Source organism: Dermacentor andersoni, chromosome 6 (genome assembly GCF_023375885.2).
Source record: "Dermacentor andersoni chromosome 6, qqDerAnde1_hic_scaffold, whole genome shotgun sequence".
NCBI lineage: Eukaryota > Metazoa > Arthropoda > Arachnida > Ixodida > Ixodidae > Dermacentor > Dermacentor andersoni.
Window position 1 is genome coordinate 143,970,361 of NC_092819.1, and position 22,412 is coordinate 143,992,772.

General features: G+C 46.9%; 1 pseudogene; it reads right to left on the reverse strand.

Moving 5' to 3' along the window:
- The window catches only part of LOC126523385 (uncharacterized), a 122,679-nt pseudogene that overhangs the window by 51,488 nt on the left and 48,779 nt on the right, over positions 1-22,412 (reverse strand).

The following is a 22,412-nucleotide window of genomic DNA, read 5'->3' on the forward strand; positions in this document are numbered from 1 at the left end:
AGAGCCCTCCTGAAGAAACGAAAACTGAAACCAAATATTGAGCTCTGTGTTTCGGCCATCTGGTGGGAGAGTATCGAACTCAGTCCTACGTGGCGTTAAAAAAAGGGTGGTATCGAGACGGCATTGAACCGCTGCCAGCAGACGCAGAATGATAGATGCGAGCGATTAAATGACTCGGCCACGGCTTCCAACGTTGCCGCAAGTGATACGCTCAGGTTTTTATAGATGCCACGTGAACGTGCACAACTGCGTTTCAAAAATCGCTTATGGGAACAGTGTGACGCCATGTGTAGAGAGTCGCAACAGGCATGAATCGAAAGCTGCGTCTCGGGACTACATACGCTGCCGCGACTACTACGATAGACGTCGTAGTTTTATCACGACTACCGTTCTTGTCTCAACAATCGAGTACAAATTTTCGTTGTTTGCGTAGGCTTCCATTGCTGAATCTTTAACCGCTCTGGGAACAAAATTCTCCCTTGCCACAGCGTGATCACTGCATTCGGCTCATGTGGATTGTCTTCCATAACACGTTTGTCATCTGCCATTTTTAATAATCGACCTGCAGCTTTTCGCGAAAAACTCGCTCCTTCCATTGAAAACGCGCTAGCTTCGTGCCGGGGCCGCTTGGAGCGCTAGTTGGTACGTGTCCAGAAAAGCTGGATATAGTTTCAGTGATCACATTCCGATTTTCTGCATACTTCCTTGTCATACAAAACGCGAAACACAAAGCGATCCGCCTACTTTCTCCAGGAAGATTGACGAGGTAAGCCTAACTTACTTTCTAGATCTTGCATGCAGCAATCATGGGAGCAGTGAGCGATCACTTAAGAAACACCGAAAAAGTAGGAAACGATGGATTTCCCAGAGACTACGTGAAAGAATCATAGAGAAAAGCCGCTTATTTGCGCACAGACAAAAGAGGCTAATCCATTTCTTGAATACAAAAAATTTGAAATAAATTGGGAAGCGACATTAAGAAAGCACGAAAGGAACATTACCAAAGTAAGTTCGATGCATGTCATTGCCATTTAATTGGCGATAATAACAATCGTATTCACACACCTCTAACCTATAAATAAGAAAACTTAGATGGTTTCAAATTAGCTCATCAACTGAATGCACACTCTTTAACTGCAGGTACACCAAATGAACCTCGTGGCCACTCCTTAGATCCCGTCAGTTTTATGACGACAATCTATTCTGAATATTTATTTTTATTACCATGCAATCAACATGAAACATTTAATATTACACATTCGCTTAAACTCGAATGAGCCCCTGGAGTAGACCACAATGACAAGGCCAGGTAAAGAAATCGCCAATATTATTGTCTCTACCCTAACGCATATTTGCAGTGTCATGCTGACCTCTGGTTGCTTTCCTGATGACATGAAATTAGCCCGAGTCAGTGTGATCTACAAGTGTGGTAACAGAGACAACCTAAATAACTATAGGCATACCTCTGTGCTGTCAGTGTTCGCAAAACTTGCTCAGTATGCCATTAACAACTGTATGTATAGTTACATTACATATGACAACATTTTTGTAGATCAACACCTGCGTGGCCGACGACGTGACCCTGAAACTGTAGTTCCGCAAAGCCAAAGTGGCACTTCTCCGGTTTCAGGGTAAGGCCGGCGGACCGGATCGACTGCAGAACCGCTTCAAGCCGCTCGAGTTGTTCTTCAAATGTTGCGGAGAACACGATGATGTCGTCGAGGTATACTAAGCAGGTTTTCCACTTCAGGCTTGAAAGCACAGTGTCCTTGAGGCGTTGGAACGTAGCAGGGGCAGAGCACAAGCCGAAAGGCAAGACCTTAAATTCGTATAGGCCGTCTTGTGTCACAAAAGCAGTTTTTTCACGGTCTCTCGGGTCTACCTCGATTTGCCAATATCCGCTTTTTAAATCCATTGAAGAGAAGTAACGCGTGTGTCGAAGCCTGTCGAGTGAATCATCTATACGGGGAAGCGGGTGCACATCTTTCTTTGTCACCTAATTTAGTTTTCGGTAGTCCACACACAAACGCAGGCTGCCGTCCTTTTTCTTGACTAGAACTGCAGGAGATGCCCAGGGATTCATTGATGGTTGGATTACTTCGTCTTTAAGCATTTTTGTCACTTGATGTTGTATGGCTTCACGTTCTCTGGGAACAACACGATAAGGATTTTGGTGAATTGGTCTTGCCGTATCTTCTGTAATTATTTGGTGCTTTGTTAGAGGTGCCCGACCAACGCTGGACGTCGACGCAAAGCAGTCGCTGAATTTGGCCAGTAGCGTAAGAAGCCGTTCTCGATCGTGTGGCGACAAAGCAGTGCTGACGTCAAGTACAGGAGCTGGATCTTGCGTCGGTGCTTCTTCGAGTAGTGAACAGCAGCCGCGCACATCGGCAACACCGTCAAAATAAGCCACAGCCGTGCCCTTTGGAAGGCACCATCGCTCTGTGCTAAAATTTGTTAGCAACAGGTTCGTGCGCCCGTGGGGGACACTTACGATTCCTCGTGCGACCGAGATACCATGAGTGAACAACAACGTGGTTATTTGGTCGGCAACGCCTTCGCAACAAAACGGTACGTCACATGCAACCGAAACGAGGGCACATGATCGAGGTGGGATGACAACGTCGTCTTCTGTTAGACGAAAGGAGTGGTGTTGCGGCGATAAGCAATAGACTAAACCACGACTCTTATAAAACGTCACCATGCGATCTGCGATATTAATTACGGCGCCATTTTCTTTCAGAAAATCTATACCAATAATCAAATCTTTACAGCACACAGGCTGAACGATGAAAGCGGCCACGAAAGAAGAATCCCCGATATGAATTCTAAAGTACATCTTCCAGTACGCATCAGTAATTGACCGCCTGCCGTCCTTATGTGAAGTCCCGTCCATGGCGTCTTTACTTTCTTCAGGCGGAGGACGAGTTCCTGACTCATTATCGAGAAATCAGCACCAGTGTCGACTAACACTGTCACTGGCTGTCCGTCCAACAAAACATCAACGTCGGCGCTCACAATTTTTTCGGTTCGGTATTTATCGGCTTTACAGTGTACTGCAGCGGGAGTGTTGGGGGCTTTTTATTGTCTTGCGGCGGGCTAGACAATAAAAACTGAAGGCGGCGACCCCAGAGGTCGCCGCCTTCAGTTTCCTCGGCGTGGGCTGGGCGACCTTCGTGTTCGGAGGTCAGCAAAAGTACGTCCAGTAGGAAAAGCCATCTGATGTGGAGGGGTCTGAGAACGCGACCGACGGCCGAAATCGGACCTATCGTTGGGCACGGATTCGTCATTTGAGTGTGCTATTGGAGGTTCCCGAAAAGTAGCGTCGTCGCGGCGTAGCATGGAATCGTCATTTGCACATTGACCATAGGACCACGGACGATGAGGTCGAAATGACGTGTCGCGGTGCCAGCAATTACGCGAAATATGGCCGGCGCCTCCGCAGTGAAAGCAAAGTGGTCGCCTATCAACGGCGCGCCATACGTCGGTTTTCCGAAATTGCGGCCGTCCCGTAGCGTCTTTTTGCGGCGTTGACCAAGGGGCGGCGAACGACGGCTGCTGGTGCGACTGCAGCGGCATAACGGGTGCGAGCCTCGAAGCATCCTCTTGCGGCGGCAACCAAGGAACGGCTGTTGGAGGCTGGTGGTACGACGGTGTGGTTGTGACGGGTGGTGGACATCGGACAGCGGCGGCGTAAGTCATGGGACGCTGGTGATCTTGAAAATCGGCTGCCGGGAGCGCCTGCCTGATTTCGTCGCCCAACACTTCGGCGATTGATGCTACAGGTCTATCCAACGTCGGTGTCAGAATCTTTAGCACTTCCTCTCTGACAAGCTCTCTTATCAATTGACGCAAGGAATTATGATACTCGGCAATCCCTGCGACGGCATTTATTGCATTGCTGGTGGACAGTCGATCGTACTGTCTGCACCGTTGATGAAGGGCCCGCTCAATAGCCGTAGCCTCTTTGATAAAGTCAGCGACGGTGACTGGTGGATTCCGCACAAGCCCTGCGAACTGCTCTTTTACACCTCGCATGAGGTAGCACAACTTCATATCTTCGGTCATGTTCGGGTCGGCTCTACGAAAGAGGCGCGCCATGTCCTCGGCAAGCAGTGTGACCGACTCATTAGGTTGCACCCGTAGCTCCATCATCTGCTAGGCGCGGTCGCGTCGGTCGGCACTTGCAAAAGTATCCGTGGTCTTCTGCCGAAAGTCATTCCACGTCATCAGGCTAGCTTCACGGTTCTCGTACCAAGTACGGCCACTGTCGTCAAGGACGAAATAGACATATGATAGCTTTTGTTGCTCAGTCCATTGGTTAATCTGTGCGACGCGTTCATACTTGTCAAGGCAGTCTTCAATGTCTTCGAAGACATTCTAGACCCACTAGACGGAGTCCGTTATTGCCCCCGTCGTCGTCGTCTTCTAAGTAGAATATACGTATATATATATATATATATATATTTCGTCCTTGACGACAGTGGCCGTACTTGGTACGAGAACCGTGAAGCTAGCCTGATGACGTGCAATGACTTTCGGCAGAAAATCACGGATACTTTTGCAAGTGCCGCCCGACGCGACCGCGCCTAGCAGATGATGGAGCTACGGGTGCAACCTAATATATATATATATATATATATATATATATATATATATATATATATATATATATATATATATAACGACGAACGTTGTGGCGTATATTTTTACTGATGTTTGAGCCGGAAGACCGGCTGTCGACGGCCTTCACGCCGACGAAGGCCGGCCCTCCGACCGAAACATCAGTACAAGTATGTCCCATAACGTTCGTCTTTTTTTAATGTTTTATGTGCGTGTGTGCGTGCGTGCGTGCGTGCGCGCGTGCGCGTGTGCGCGTGCATACGTGCGTGTGTGCGCATACGTGCGTATGCGCTTGTGTGTGACTATAATTCTAGTCATATCAAAAGAAGCCAACAAACAAGGACACCAAGGACAGGATCGCAAGCGTAAGCAAAGGTGCTGGTTCGTGCCTCAACTACGCTCAGTTTTTTTTTCATCCACTTTCATTTCCATTAATTTATCCTTTCTTTTAACTCATTGAGTAAGTACAAGTAATTTCCTCTATGTTCTCCTTGGTGTCCTTTGTTGGCTTCTAATGATCAATAAAAATCGGGCCCTTCGGTTCCCTTTCCTCTCATTCATATATATGCCGAGAGGCGCCAGTCTCTTGATGGGGGGAGGAGACTCAGGCTGTGAAATTGAATTGTCTCCTACCATGAGATCTTGTGTAGATACTCGTATAAGGGCGTCACTTCAGTGAACAATTCTTCGAGGTCACACGAAGTTTATTCAAGTGCAACTGTCATTAACCCTGCCAGCCACGGCACACGCTTTCGTGGAAGCGGCTTACTTTTGCTGTTATGGTGCAGTGGTTCCAAGGAATAGACAATGAACACTAAGCTTTCGTTAAATTGAAAATGCTGCTTTCCTAAGTACATTTCACTTCTGAGCGAAATGCATCATTTCAAGCGACCGCTTTGGCAAAGGCACTACCGTGTTCTATGGGACGATTGAAGTGGTGTCATTCAATAATATTCGAGAAAGATTATTTTTCCGCTTTTTGTAATGTTTGGACACAATAATTAACCTCTGCACGTAATTCTAGCGGGTGATCTAATATTTTTAATGAAGAAACGGAGTATGACTGACCGTACAGTAAATGAATGTTTAATTAGTGTATAATTATGTTGGGCCTCTATAATATGTACAGTCATTCTCACCCCACTTTGACTTGCTTTCTATGAAGTCTCCAGCACGCTGGCATAAAATTATGTAAATTTCACATATTTATCAATGGTCGGTCGTAATTGATGACTGAACGGGCTAATAGTGCTTCGCCTTTCCTGCGCAACTGCGCCATTTTATTTTACAGCGAAGCTGTTGGCCGCTCATTGGTCTCTACTTTTCGCGTCCGCGTCCATGGGCAAAAATGCCGACCGACCCGCGGCGGAGGTGAGGCAGGCTTCAAGCACTCAGAGAAGTGAAGCGAAAAGTGCATACATTCTTTGGTATCGCGTGTACAACATACCGAACAGCATTCGTTTCAATAAAGAACGAGCACGAAACAATCATCCGAACCAGATAATTCGTGACAAAGCGCTCCTGATAACGAAGCACGTAGCGTTGCCCGTTTCCCTGTAAAGATTACTGTTGCGGAAGCTGCTGCCGCGATGGCAACTTGCGACGTGGGGAGTGACGTCACTGGTCTTTCACTAATAAAAGAAAAAAAATTAAATTATGGGGTTTTACGTGGCAAAGCCACTTTCTGATTATGAGGCACGCCGTAGTGGAGGACTCCGGAAATTTCGGCCACCTGTGGTTCTTTAACGTGCACCTAAATCTAAGTACACGGATGTTGTCGCATTTCGCCCCCATCGAAATGCGGCCGCCGTGGCCGGGATTCGATCCCGCGACATCGTGCTCAGCAGCCTAACACCATAGCCACTGAGCAACCGCGGCGGGTGGAGAACAAGTCTAGTAACTGATTTCATTGTTGCTGCAGCACCGCTATGGGTAGGCAACGCATAGTTAGGACTCCAGAGTAGCAGCATGAATACGAGGAGCTGTAAAGGAGGGGAAAACTGGCAATACGAACAGCGGTGGCGTGCCGTCCGAATTACCATTATTCTAATGCAAGTAAGTATTGCATACCCTTCTCAGGAGTTGTAGTAGCGGTTTTCAAGGGCGTCGCTGGACATGCATTTTCGCATGCCTTTTTTTCTTTCTTCGTCTTTTTTTTTTTTTTTTCTACGAGACCAAGTATAAGCGCTACGGAGCATGACTGTTACTGATTGTGAGTTCGAGTGAATCCGGCTTGGCCTCATTTCGATTTCTGACTGAATTATACGTATTTATGACATCTGCATGCAAGTGGCGATGTTTTCATTCCGAATATATGTTGTAAATTATTAAAAGCTTTTGTTTTTTCATGAGTCCTTAGCATTGCATGCTGGAAATAGAAGCAATACTGAGACATATCATTCACATGTACTTCACACGCCGTTGATGAAAGACACTGCAGCAGGGGTCACTGAAGTCTGCAGGCTTTTTTCTTCTGGGTCAACAAAGCACGCAAAACAATTTGAAGCGAGGTGAACATACAGCGACATATTCATTCTGTAGGCCTAGGCTATCCACACGTAATTGTTAGTTGGCTAGCTTCTTCTATTTAAAAAAATATAGTATTATTTGCCCTGTGTACACGTATATTTACATATATTGTGTCTGTGCATGGTTCTCACACTGCAAATTAACAAAAAAAAATGTTAAACTGAAAAGATGTGGTCGAGGTAGCCGCCGCTGGGGCTTTAATTCGCTTATTCTCCTACTCTCAGGACTTGCAGAATTAAAGCGAAAACATGAGTTAACAGCCGTGCACGTCCGCGCTAACAATAATTCAGTAATATTTTGGCGCAATAAAAGTTTTAGTGAAAAGGTAGAGGCAGCTCAAACGAAAACTCGAATGCTGTGGGTAACAGAACACTCTGGTAATGACATTTTAAGGAGAGGGGTGGTGGAGGGGGGGGGGGGGGGTAGGTTTCCGCATCGCCGGAAGGGCTCTACCCCCACTGGAAAACTCCAGAGGGGACTCGGGCCCCGGAGCACCGCGGAGTCGACGCCTATGAGGCGGACAGACAGTCACCTAAAATTGCCTGAAGTACCCAAAAAACACTAATCACATTAGGAACCACTGCATAAACAATTAAAATGCTTTAAGCTTCATGGAAGAGGTACTGAGCCCCGCACGAGTGTTTGAGTGATTTGGGCAGTTCCGAGGGCAAAAATGTCCGTTAAACACCATTCTTATTTCGGCTGGAAGTACACATGTTGCTGGGCTAGTCGGTTCATATCTGAGTAGACCAGAATCTTCAACTGTCCATAATCTGTCAACCAAAAGACCAGGTAGGATTTCGTAAAAGCTACTCAACAATAGACCGTATTCACACTATCAATCAGGTGACAGAGAAATGTGCGCAATATAACCAACCCTTATATACAGCTTTTATTGATTACGAGAAAGCGTTTGATTCAGTCGAACCATCTGCAGTCAAGCAGGCATTACGGAACCAGGGTGTAGACGAGCCGTATGTAAAAATACTGAAATATTTCTATAGTGGCTCCACAGCCACCGTAGTCCTCCATAAAGAAAGCAACAAAATCCCAATAAAGAAAGGCGTCAGCTAGGGAGATACGATCTCTCCAATGCTGTTCACAGCGTGGTTAGAGTAGGTGTTTAGAGACCTGGATTGAGAACTGAGAATAAGAGTTAATGGAGAATACCTTAGTAACTTGCGATTCGCTGGTGATATTGCCTTGCTTAATAACTCAGGAGACCAACTGCAATGCATGCTCATTGACCTGGACAGGCAAAGCAGAAGGGTAGGTCTAAAAATTATTCTACAGAAAACTAAATTAAAGGGAAGCTGAAGAGTCTGTCGAATTCAATGAGACACTCATATACGGATGCGGGAACCTTATAAACCATGCAGGTAAAATTTTGGGAGGGATTTTTCACTTCGGAGCGACGCAATCGTCGGTTAAAATTGCGCTGTAGCTCCGCCCCCCGTCGAGCGCCGCGCTCTGCTGCTGACGCTGACGATGCGAGCGGAGACCGGAAACCGCGGCGTAGTGACGTCAGCACTGGTGGTCCGTTCCTTCGCAGTCTCCGCGACCGTGCCTGACCGGGCTTATTTCTGCGTGCCGGCCGTCCCAATCTGCTTCGCTCGACCCTACATTTCTTTGTTTCTGTGTATATAGGAGTGGTAGTTGACGTGCGCAGCACAATTGAACTTTTAGGCCGATCATGCCGGTGTTCTGTGCAGCCAACGCTTGCACGAACACCAGCGGCCGCGACGATGTTCCGGTGTTTCATTAGTTCCTGCAAGACAAGTAGCTTTGAGCAAAGTGGGAGGCTGCTGTGAAGCGAAACAACTTCAAGCGCTCAAGAACGACAGTGTTGTGCTCTAGGCACTTCCGTGACGATTACTACCGGAGTTTATCAATAATGCGTGCTTTGGGTTCTCATTCGTGTTAGCACGCTGAACGGAAGGTGCATGTTTATCTCCCACCCTTGACGCAGGTTTCATCGCCAAGCGCGGCGAATTTTCTATTCGCATGTGTGTTGTGAAACAGCCTGCATGCAGCTACCATAACGCAGTGCAAGCGTAAAATTTGCATGTGTTGGAAAGCGTGCTCACGCCAGGACGCTGCGCTCCCCCTTCTCTCGCACACATAGAGAAATCGACCATCTCACGAAGCCGACGGAATTGGCTGGTTACGAGTAGCGTGTGGATGGCGCGCTGATGAAAGTTCTATACTACACGTGCTACAACCGCCGGTAAACTTTTCCCGCGTTTAAACCGTCTGTGTAGATTGCCGACAGCTTTGGGGCAGCGCACAAATGCCGAAGATCGCATCACCGCTTACGTTCTACGAGGAGGCATGCAGGAACATAACACTACAGTTGTTTGTCCGGAAACATACTCACTGGAACGCTGAATGCAGCTTAGCAAAAAACATACTCGCCAAAGAATATTTCCAACACAAGGAGATGCTAACACTTCGCCTTCGTTCACGTGGAAAGCAGTGCTTGCACCAGCATTTTTTGCTTCTTCGAGAGGCCGGCTCTTCGCACTCGGCTCGTACATGTAGGGAGTAAAGTACAAAACCCTTACAAGTGATCTTGCACGCGACAGCGACAGCGCGACAAGCGAGGCGATGTCTGTCGCGTTCACTCGTCGCCTGCAAGCCGAACTCCACGCGAGCGACGGCTTTGAGCGACGACTTCCCGGTATGAGGGCAGCAATATACGCGCCGAAACTAGCGTGACGCATGCTTTATCAATTTAAGTTCATGTATTTTACTGAAGAAGGAGTATAAAATATTTCTGAAGGTCTTGCACTAGGTTCTTATTTTTGCACGTGTAAAATTCAATAGTTTGCTCGTTTCGTGCGACAAACAGTAGTATTTGAGTTATGTACACCCAGTTTCGGCTTCGCACTATTGGCTAGTCGCTCATAGCATTTCCGGGCGACGAGCGACGAGTTCTAGATTTCTAGAAACGAGCGATCGAGCGACAACACCGAGCGATCTGTTCAAGCGACGGCCCGTTTTGTCGCTCGAAGCCGTCGCCCCTCACCGTCGCGCGCAACATCGCTCTCGTGGAGTTTGCACTCAACGCCGAACTCCTCAGAGAAACGCAAGCTCTCGAAATTTTCCATGACCCGTCTCAGCAAAACAGCACCAAACTACCTTGCACCATACTTCGTGTGCAGCGGCAGCAGTCGGTCCGGACGAACACCATTGTTGACGTCACGAGGCGCCCGACCAATCACAGGCGGAAACGAGGCGCGCGAGCTGGGCGTGTCTGCTGCTGCACTTTTCGTCGAAATAAAATATGTTTGCGCTTTCTTTCGCTCAATTTCGATGCGATATTCGAATTCAGAAGGTTGAAAACTACAAGGTACTGCTCTTCACACATTTTTTCTGGAAAAGCTTTCAGCTTCCCTATAATGTTTAACAGTCTCAGGGAAGAGAACAGCAGTTTACGATAGGTAGCGAGGCACTGGAAGTGGTAAGGGAATACATTTACTTAGGCCAGGTAGTGACCGCGGATCCGGATCATGAGGCTCAAATAATCAGATGAATAAGAATGGGCTGAGGTGCGTTTGGCAGGCTTTCTCAGATGATGAACAACAGGTTGCCATTAACCCTCAAGAGAAAAGTGTGTAACATCTGTGTCTTACCAGTACTCACCTACGGGGCAGAAACCTGGAGGCTTACGAAGAGGGTTCTATTTAAATTGAGGAAGACGCAACGAGCTATGGAAAGAAGAATGATGGCTGTAACGTTAAAAGGGTAAGAAGATAGCAGATTGGGTGAGGGAACAAACGTGAGTTAATGAGATCTTAGTTGAAATCAAGAAAAATAAATGGGCATGGATAGGACATGTAATGAGGAGGGAAGATAACCGATGGTCATTAAGGGTTATGGACTGGATTCCAAGAGAAGCGAAGCGTAGCAGGGGGCGGCAGATAGTTAATTGATTGGATGAGATTCCAGGGACAACATGGCCACAATTAGCACATGGCCGGGGTAGTTGGAGAAGTATGGGAGAGGCCTTTGCCCTGCAGTGGGCGTAGCCAGGCTGCTGATGATGATGATGCTTATGATGATGATGATGATGAAATATGATCGCTTGGCGCAAACAAGGACGGAAGCGAACAAGGGGTGCGCTCCCCTTGTTCCCTTGAGTCCTTGATTGCGCCAAGCCATCATATTTATATATGGTCTACTCAGCGTTATTTCGGCAGGCCTTCAACCGCTATAGTACTTACGTAGTACTTACGAGATTATCGGAATAACGAAATAAAAAAATCAATTATGGCTGTTGCTCCACAGCTGAGAATATTTCAGGAGCTGCTGGTATGAGTTCAAGCTCTTGAGAGTATATTTTCAATTTTGAGTGTGGAATTAGGCATGCGACGCGTAACCGCGATGTTTGTTTCTCGCCTACTCCATCAAGGAAAGAAAACAAAGCAAACTTGTTTGATTTTGGGCCATGATATGAAAAATCAGATCGAAAGTCACTCAAAAGTGATTGGCCGGCTTCTACCACGCACCCTATTTATCGTACCAAGCCCTGTCCGACTATTCTCTTTTGTTGATTTTCAAAAGAATAAAAGTACATTAAAAAAATAGATTAGACTAGCATAGCTGAAAATGACTTCGCAATGACGTTAGAGGTGCCCCAGTGTTGTCTAGGAGAAAAAGTTAGTCAAGTATACTGACAACGTTGGAAAATAGTTTGAAGGGAACGAAGTCCATATGCTCCTGAGTGAATTTTTTTTTTCTCTTTAAAGGCAGTCCGAGTTCTTTCTCTAGGGGGAGGGGTCTGCCGTATACGCTCCCAACGTGTATTTGAGACTGCGAAGTGACTGCCTATGCATCGTACTCCCATGTAATTACGCCTAACAAGTGTCATAGGTTATCAGTTCTTTTCTGTGCGCATTTGAACTTGTGCTGGTTATCCAAGACGTCACTCTGACATGCAGACTGCCAAGCTTTGTAGCGATGTTCAAACCAGTTTTTTTTTTTCTTTGCCTTCATGTATTCCTCTAATAATGAACCTCTTACTGCAAAAGTGAACAAAATAGGCACTTGAAAGAATACGTAAGCAATCTAAATTCATTTAGTCGTTTGAATTGGTGTCCTTTTAAAGAAACATTTCCGCTGGCAGAACGCCTTTTGGTTGCCATCTTTTAAATTATTTCAACTGTTCTCAACGCTACTGCATGTATTCGTTCCGAAGTGCATACTCACCTTTGCAAGAGCTCAAGAACTGCTTCGCAAAATTGGCCGTCCCCAAGCCCGGAGTGTCTGCAGCGACTGCACGAGAGTATAAGTGAGAGAAAAGAAGCAAATTATGCAGCTTCAACGCACATGTTGAAATCTTCGTGAATTTTTCCTGAAGCGCTTAATTAAATACCATAAAAGAAAACGCAACGCGTTCTAGTGCATTTATATACGTAGTCCGTTGGCGTGCAGCGTTCAATATCTCACGCTACGTTCTTGTTTGCGCCGAGCACAGGTCACAACTGTGGAATGTCGTGCACCGCTCACGCACAAAACTGCGCCGTTTCAAAAACCAGGGCGAAACGCCGACAGCTCTTCGCGAGACTGTGCACACTGCGAGACGTCGACGCACTCACGAGGTTTCACACCTGTCGAAAGAACGACGTGAGGCGCGAAAGACAGCGGCGCGACTGTCCTCAGTCAGCCCGTTTCGTCCTTGCGCGTTCCAAGAAATGGAAACCGCCGCGCCAGCGCTACGTTCCTACGTGACGGACGCGCCGATCCCGTTAAAACATGGTAATAAGCGCTGAATGACGGCACGCGGGAAGCCTAACGGTCGAGGCGTCAGGTTGTTGTCGCGAGCGATTCGGCAGGACAGAAGCAGCACCCGGAAGCAAATTCCCATAAAATCCGCTAAGAAGGCTCCGCTCATAGGTATAATATTAATGATCGATGAAGAGAAATTGCGCCCGCAGGCCGATGCATTTGCAGCAATAGTAAGGCTTAGCGTCGCGCTCGCGGTCCTCTGACAGATCCCAAGCGGGCGCGGCGGCGAGGCGTTGCCGAAACGCGGCATTAAGCCTATACCGCAGTCTGCCGTATTGCTGGGTCTAAAGCGGCGGTAGCGGCCGAATCGTTGACGCGCAGTCCTTTCACGACTTTGCTTCCTAGAAACACACACACGCGCACGCGCGCGCGCGCGCGCACACGCACACGCACACGCACACACACGCACACACACGCACACACACGCGCGCACGCGCACACACGCACACACGCGCGCACACACGCGCACACACGCGCACACGCACACGCACACGCACACGCACACACACACACACACACACCACAATTGAAACGCATTGTAGCAGCACACAAGCGCTGCAAGAGGTCGCCACGACCCCCGACTGCGGTCACCCAGTTAACCCGTAAACGGCAAGACGTTTGCGAACAAGCGGGAACTTCTCTTGGGAAATGCAAAACCTCTCTGGTTCCAGGTCACGTACTTTCGACCCCTTCGATGTCCTTGAGCATCTTGCTGAGTGCGTCGAAGGCGTAGTTGACCTTGGCCTTGCATACGTGAGCGCTGAAACTCTTGCAGGCGTCCTTCGCGTCGCCCATCTTTGAGATCGTGTCGGCTGAAACGAGAAAGCCATCTGTCAGTCGGGGTGACCCCGCGAATGCGGATGCTGCACTGTTCGGAAAAAAAAAATTGTAACGACACTTTTCTTCGCAGTTCAACCGACTTGGATCGAGATGCACGAGTCCCAAGAAATACCACCATGCACGCGTGCGCGCAGGTCGCCAGAATGCTCAGTCGCGTTGTGTTCGTAGACGTGCTTGAAATACAAGCTTCCTTAACTTTCTCTTGTATCCGTACTTGTTCCTCCGTTTTGTTTTCTTGTAACTTCGCATTTCGAGTCGTTGAATGATTCGCCAACAGGAGATCTCGCTTTTCTAAAACGCCAGCTTCCCGACTGCAGTATACCCTGTTGCTGCAGCAGCAAAAAAAAAAGGTATTCATCGCTTTAAGTTACACATTTCTAAAGAGATAGAGAAACTAAATGAAACAAACGTATTTCACCAGAAAACTGGTCCTTTTTGAAGTATCAAGCAGGAGCCTAACTAAAAATATAATTGCTGTAAATTTCCCCATTCAACTACGACCGCGATAAGCAGGTGCTGTACTCTTTCATTTTACTTTTCTTGCTTGGTACTTTTGCTTCGTCACGTATTTACTATCACCCGCCGTGGTAGCTGGGGCGCTGTGGTGTTTAGTTGGAGGTCGCAAGTTCGGTGTACCAGGCGCGCGATTCAGCTCTGACTTCGTGCGTTATCGCGCGAGGCCTAGTAGACCATTATTTCACTGCGTGCCGTTTTACCTCCAGAGCAATGCCTTCTGAACCTCATCGTTCGAAAGTAGGCGACTCGAGTAGACAAGCGCGTGTGTCTATTGCTGATCATCGCAAGTTGCACATGTCAATAAGACAAGTCTTATTGCTCTTCTCTGGTTGTTTCTGGCTCTCTAGCTGAAATGTATGAACGGTTTTGCTTGCAGACGCCTAGTCCTCAGCAATCTTGTGCAATAATTATTGTGTCTACACAGAAGTAAAAATCAGAGCTGGTAATCCCCGGAAATGCTTAAAGCGATCGCCAGCCGAGATTTACAAAGAGTATACGCTTTAAACGCGCTCCACGTAATGCTGAAGTTCGGTTTAGCTACAGAGTCGCAAGGAATAAAGTCGTCGTCATTATCCTATGTGGAAAACGACGCTGCTGCCAACAGCAGTATTAGTTATCTGCAAAGACCCAGCTAGACGATAAATGTTGATAACCCGAGCGCCTTCCCCTTATGAAAATGGTTATGCCCTTTATGTTTACTGTATGTTTCCCGCAGTTCACATGAGGAAATGTCCTTTATGTTTCCTCCATGTTGAAATTTGGCCACTGCTTTTATGTTTCCTTCATATGTCCTCCCTTTATGCATCCCTTATGTTACCGTACTTTATGTTTCCTCCATGTTGAAATTTGGCCACTGCTTTTACGTTTCCTTCATGTGTCCTCCCTTTATGTATCCCTTATGTTACCGTACTTTATGTTTCCCCCATGTTGAAATTTGGCCACTGCTTTTATGTTTCCTTCGTGTGTCCTACCTTTATGCATCCTTTATGTGGCCGCAGTGATTAAATCCTGTATTTTACGTAGACATGCATAGATCAAGAGTTCCGTGTACACATTTTATATTTATAAACTTTTCCTGAGTTAAAAAGCTCTGCATTGGTTTTCATTGTACGGTTACTGTTCCCTACATGATGCAGCGCTTGGATTGGAACTTTGCTATGGTACAGAAATTCATGCCAATTTGTTCTAAAATTACAAACTAATTAGACTTCACAGATTATTTCAGTATAACACTTGGAGTACCACTGTACGTTCCTCACTGCAGTGCTGCTGTTCTAGTTATGTCTTTGTTACTAATATAAAATGTAATGTTTGGATAGAAAGACCAGGTTGGATCAGTGCTTGCACTTTTAAAAGAAAGTTTTGACTACACTTGGCAAAGGTTTGTCTGAAACTGCGAACAGTTTATTGGACTATCTGGATGTTACTTCAATTTGCCACGTCTGCTCACAGCAGACCTCTGGAATGTGGTGCTTGGGTGAGAGCTCACAAGGCACCTGAAAAACAAAACAAAAGCCAATCTATTTCACCTATTCAAAATGTTCATATAATCAAGAACAGCCTGGCCTGTATGCACACAGCTGAGAAACGTGTAGCAGTCAAGAACAGCTCATAAAAACATCAGGGCAACACAGAAGCTTTTAACTAATTGTTGTTTGAAACAGACTGAGCTGCCAGTCCAATCGGGTATTAAACTGCTCACAAGTTCTTTTCAACATTTCTGCAGCAGCTGCTAAGTAGTACATGACCTTTAGGAGTAGGCAACTGGCCAACAAATCTTTGAGTGCCTGCTTGTACAGATGTCTCGTAGTTATATCTCAAGTGGTTACACTGTTATATGGTAGAATTCAGGCGGGAATAAAACCAGCCGCAAACATCAGACTACCTGGAAAATTATCACCAAAACTTAAATATCTAGTAAAACAAACGAACGATTGATTACGACGGGTCTAAAACCTAGGCCGCGATTTTGTAGCGATCCCTTTTCCGATGCTACTCCTTTTGCTCATTGATCTGACCGACATTCCGCTACCGTTATTAACTAGAACAGCCAGCCGTGGAAGGTGGGTTATAATAGTGGCAAACATCAAGCGGAAAGCATTGCAAGAAAATCGCATCCCTTATTAGGCATTGCTACAAGCCACGTACTGTCTTTAACAATCGCAGGAACTGACATCCTGTTCTTCGGATGAAAATATTAATGAAAACGAGCGTCTGATTGCCATGCCTCGATTAAAAAGAAATTTCGCTGTTGTAATATTGGTCTACATTTGCCGTGCAATACAGAAGACGAATACGCGAGCACGCCGAAGAACAGAAACAATGCAGACAGGTTCTCGTGAAGCTGGACTTCTAACTGAACTGCATCAATAAAATAATCTTGACATAAGCTAATATCTGCTCAAGTGTAAATACCGCTGTAGAGTGCCAACTCGCGATGCCCGTGACACATCGACATGCATTACACACGTAACTTGCGGAAATGCATATCTGCGGAAGAATTTCTTGCTGGGAAACTACCGAGGAAACAGTAACTTTCAGCGTTTACGTAAAGATTTGCCCATTAAGTCCCAACAATCAGCTGTGGTAGCACATCACTGCATAAAGCAAGTAAGCGGTAAGAAATAATACATTTCACAGAAACTCCCCTCGTGAAACGCTTTGCTAAATGTGCACAGCAACGTAGTCAACATACGCTCCGAAAGTGTTCTGTTGTCGTTCCACAATGCTTACTACATGAACCATAAGCTGCGAGAATGCGCGCAAGCGTCAGACCTGCTTACCTTCAATGCGGTCGGCAAACGGCTCCTTTGTCTCGCAGGCACCACGCGACGACGCTCTTCCTGGCGCGAACACGGTCGAATTGCCCATGAACACCAGCGCACGAAAGCACAACTTTCAACAAATTCTTCCACGCACCATAATTCGAAGCCACAGTACCAGGTATTTCACGAGCGAACGCGGACAGGCGAGAACAAAGGCAGCTCGGACGGGCGCTGTAGTACACATAAGACACTGGCGTATCACAGGAAACATAAGGCGAACTAATGGCGTTACACGAGTCCAGAGGTTTCCTGATGGTTAATGCACACGATACGGATCACAGTTTGTTTAGGCACTTCGAAAATATGATTCAATTACCGTGTAACTGCAACGAGCATTCTCACCGCGCACACCAACACAACGTGGCCCAGCTCAACCGTCACACTGCGGCAGCGCCGCACTGCGGTTAACAAGTGAATTTAGCCTCCGAGATCTACATTTCCTCTTAGGGCGTGCATTTTGAAAAAGCACGGCTTTCGAGATTAAGTAGTAGCTGGAAGGGAGGCTGGTATTTAAACACAAATTATTGAGTTTAAAGTGTCTTGGTGCGCTGCCTTTTTTTTAGAGTATATACAGAGATTTTAGACGAACTATGCGCGAACTTTTGCCGGCGGACACGAGCCAGTCAGCGTGCATCATGGCGTACGGTGTGCGTGCAGCCGCGATAGCTGTGACACCCACCGATCAGAAATTCGGAATCGCCACACATATACACGCTTCTTATGGCGCCCAGTAGCGGGTTTTTGAGAATGTCAGGCCTTATCTTGAATAGGTGGAACCATATTTCCTCGTAGCGCAAGGAATAAAGGCGACAAAATGTGGCGATGGCTGGCTTGCAGCGGCAGCGGAACTTCGGCCAAAGTGAAACAGGCGTACTGCTTGCATGCTCGCGTAATCAAATACGGCCATACTCTGCACACAACTTTCATACTCAGCCAACTCACAATTATAAATTATTCAGTTGTACGCCCAAGCAAGCATTTACGGGATCCGCGCTGCCCTACTACGCGTGCTAATGTCGCCACAGCAGTTACTCGTACTTGTGGTCAGCGCGAAAGCGACACGGACAAAAGGAAGAAACAACAACACGGCGCCGCTTCTTCGGAGTGTTTGTTCCTTGTTTCCGCGTTGCTTTTGCGTTGCACGCAGTTTTGAAAAGAAAGGCACTTTTAGCATGAACCGCCGGTTCTGCATTGGTTAGTGACCAAACATTTGTGTATAATCTGTGTGAGTAGTAGAGAAAAGGTATCATGACAAGGCCGAGGGCTGAAAAAAAAAAATAGCGTAGAAAAAGTGTGAAAAAGTGCAGTGGCAGCGTCTCCCAATGTTCGAGGTTTTTTTTTTTTTTTCAGCTTAGAGCATCAGACACGTTATAGATATTCAATTTCACTACATTCTTTCGAACTAGGCGTTCTGAAAGTTAGCGGCAGCTCCAGTTCAGCCTTGGAGGTGGCAGCGCGCGCTTGCATTTCCCGCTTATGGCTGCAAAGAAATCTTACGAGCGCAATATAGAGACAATCGTAATGTGCGTATTAGATATTTATGTGTAATGAGGCTATCATGAAACCAATATAACACCGCGAACAGCTACTTAAGTGGTTGTATAATCATATACGCTCACTAGCAAAGCGGCGGATTGGCCGCGGAGGCGTCCGCCTCTTTTGCGGTTCATGTAGCGCAAGCCATCGAACACTGCGCGTCGTGCCACCGCGTCTCCAGCCGCCGCGCAATTATTTGTCGTGAGGGATTATTCGCTGCATGAGGCTTTGATGTACGTATGTACTGTTGATGGCGCGTGGTCATATCAATACGGCCAAGATAGATAGGGAGGGGGAGGCAGGTGCACCCCCCCCATTTTTTTTTACTTTGATACGCCAGTAGTTAAAGTTAATACATCTTTCTGGTAGACGATCTATCTGTAGCATGTGTAAAAAGATAATCACTGGGCGCACTCTATGTTACCTGGATGTGCACTCGAGGGAGTACACAGCCAGGTAACATAGAGTGCCCACACAGGCAACATAGTGCTCCTATATATATATATATATATATATATATATATAGAGAGAGAGAGAGATAGATAGATAAGCCAGATATATAAATTAAGTAGATTATTTCTCAAAATGGAGGCGAAGCGGAGCATCTGAAAGACGCCTGCTATGAGAAGCGTCTTAAACATTCGATCACTATATTTGATGGTCTAGCTGGCACAAAACTTTCATGAAATTCTTGCATATTAGGTTAAATACTGCAAATTTCTGCATCTGACTTGCTACTGGAGAATAGCAGGTTGAAAAAGTAAGAAATACTTTATATATTAAGAGAATACATGGCATAAATCATTATATACACCATGCTATTTCATGGCATGCTAAATTTTCCGCTCAATATAGCCACAATTAGTGCCGGTCGGCATGTCTAGTGCGAGGGGGGCAAGCAGTGCCTTTTCCCTGAATCTGCCAGTGACTAAGATACAGTACAGATAGCTCTAACTGTACTATTCGCAAAAGATGCTCACTGCGCACATTCTGTTACCTACATGTGCACTCAAGTGCACATGTAGGTAACATATAAAGAGTGCGCATGCACCATATAGATTAATGCTCTATGTTACCTACGTGTGCACTGAAGTGCACACCTAGGTAACATCCCGCCGTAAACACAAAGGGCACATACTACGATAATTATAATAAGGGTTGTTTTCTTGGGGCAAAGGAAAGGATAAGTCAAGATTTAGTACTTGCAATGACTCTGCAGAGTGTATCAACGGCTGTCACACAGTACAGATATATCTGCCTGTATTATATGTACAGACAGTTGTTATGTGCACTCTATGTCACCTACATGTGCACTCAAGTGTACACTCAGGTAACACATAGTACACACCCAGTTAACATCCTGCCGTAAACATAAAGGACACATCCTAGAGGCATAATAAAGGTCACTTCCTCGGGGTATACGTTAGGATGAGTAAACATCTGGTACACACAAAGTAGGCGTCCCGGAGGTCACACAAAGGACAAGGAATCATAAAGGTCACATAGGGCACAAGAAGGAAACATAAAGGAAACATAAAGGCAATGACCATTTTCATAGGGGTCGCGGAAGAGCCAGTAACGAGTCAAAACTGGCCGACGCGTTTGCTGAAAACTCCGGACAATACCTTAATATTTTCCACACGTTTCCGGAGGGGTATTACCGGTCCCAAACGGTAACTTCAAAGAAATAAAGTGGCACCAGCTTCCGCATATTTTCCGACATAACGATTGACACACTTACAAGAATAGATGCTGGGTTCGGAAGACATAAGCCAGCAGGTATTTGTGTGATTTCTGTATCCTTGCTGCAGAAAAATTCTGACGCACTATCCGAAATTATTTTTGTCATGCTTAATGTATTTGCAGACACTGCTACAGTACCACAAGATTTGAAGACTGCGATTGTAAAACCGCTATATAAGGGGGAGCGAAAAGATTACACGTGGCTCTGCTATCGCAAACACCAGAGACCAGTGGAGCTGGGGGAAGCTAAGGCTTCAGAAAAATTCATGCCGTCTGTCTTTGTGGGAAGGTTACCCGCCGTGGTTGCTCAGTGGCTATGGTGTCGGGCTGCTGAGCACGATGTCGCCGGATCGAATCCCGGCCACGGCGGCCGCATTTCTATGGGGGCGAAATGCGCAAACACCCGTGTACTTACATTTAGGTGCACGTTAAAGATTCCCAGGTGGTCGAAATTTCCGGAGTCCTCTACTACGGCGTGCCTCATAATCAGAAAGTGGTTTTGGCTCGTAAAACCTCATAATTCTTTTTTTCTATTGGAAGGTTTCGGTTCGGGCGGTACGCCATTCGAGGCGCCCGCAGCCACAGAAGCGACTCTGTTGAGACGCCATCACGCTGTTTGACATGGAGTGAGTTTCAGTCAGCGACCGCCGTGACGTTGTGGGCTCTCCGCGACTGGATTCCAACAACTTGGTCGCTGAGGCGCAGCGATCGGCGCGATGTGGGAGGGGCAATGTGTGACGAAACAAAACGCCGTCGAAATAGGCGCTTTCTTGTTTTACCACGCGTTGGTGGCTCTGTCGAGCAATGTCGTACTTGCGCGGCCGTCCTCGCGAGCCGCCAGAGCGTGCGCGCTCCTCCACCAGGTCGCCTCATCGCTGCCGCCGCCGCTCCAACTCTGACGTAACGGCTCAAAAGAGTGCGCGCCCGTTTTCTGCGCAACAACACCTGATTCTCTGCGAAGTAGCGCTGACAGGGGAGGAATCAGCTGCGCGCGCATACGTTTTATTGCTATAGCAATTGAACGGGCACTCCAGGGGCGTTTTGTCGCCGCCGTCGTCGTGATGTCCCGCATTAAGTCCAAAGGCGATAACACCGTCGCCGCGCGTCGTATGTAAGTGCGAGGAAACGCACGCGAGGGAAGCCGACGACCGCTGTTCACTCTGGCACGCGCGAAGGAAGAATACAAAAAAAAATTAAATTATAGGGTTTTACGTGCCAAAACCACTTTCTGATTATGAGGCACGCCGTAGTGGAGGACTCCGGGAATTTCGACCACCTGGGGTTCTTTAGCGAAGGAAGAATACGGAGCGCGAGCAGGGTCGACCCCCAAATAGGACGCGAAGCTCCGGGCGAAAAGCGGTTCAGTACAGATTGTCGCCGACATCAGCAAGTGGGGTTATGGGAGCAGCGACTGAAGTGCGACTATGTTTGGAGGGCACAAACATTGGGAAAGAAAAAATTTTTTTTTGATTCAAGCGAGACACAGTTAGATTCATTCAACTAAAATAAAATCCCTGGTCAATTTTATATATTCGTGACGAGTTAAGAAAATACAAGTTTATTCAATTTTATTATTATCAATAAATAAATAAATTTATTTTCGGCGCCCATCGTTACAGGAGGCGTTGGCGCCACTATCACTCGCAATGCAATGCACGCCTTGAAATGGGCAGAAAGGCGCACTCCTAAAGTTCACCTGTTGAAATACACCCCCTCACAGTTTGTGCTTTCTTACTTGTCGAAGTTTGTCTGAATTTGGTGACGCGGGTAGTTTCATCGCTTCTTAATCTGTTCAGTCAAAAGTAGTGAGTTACGACGGCCAGATAATTGTCTACTTGTTTTCGTGCGACTGCGCCGGCCAATGAGCTCGGCGTCCGACGATAGGATCAGCACTCTACACCTAAAGCTTTCGTCGGCCTCCAAAGAAAGTATGTTCTGTTCAGGGGTGCGATTTCGACAACACTACGGCTGGCATTTTCCTGCATCGCTTTCCGCCCTGAAAGCTCGAAA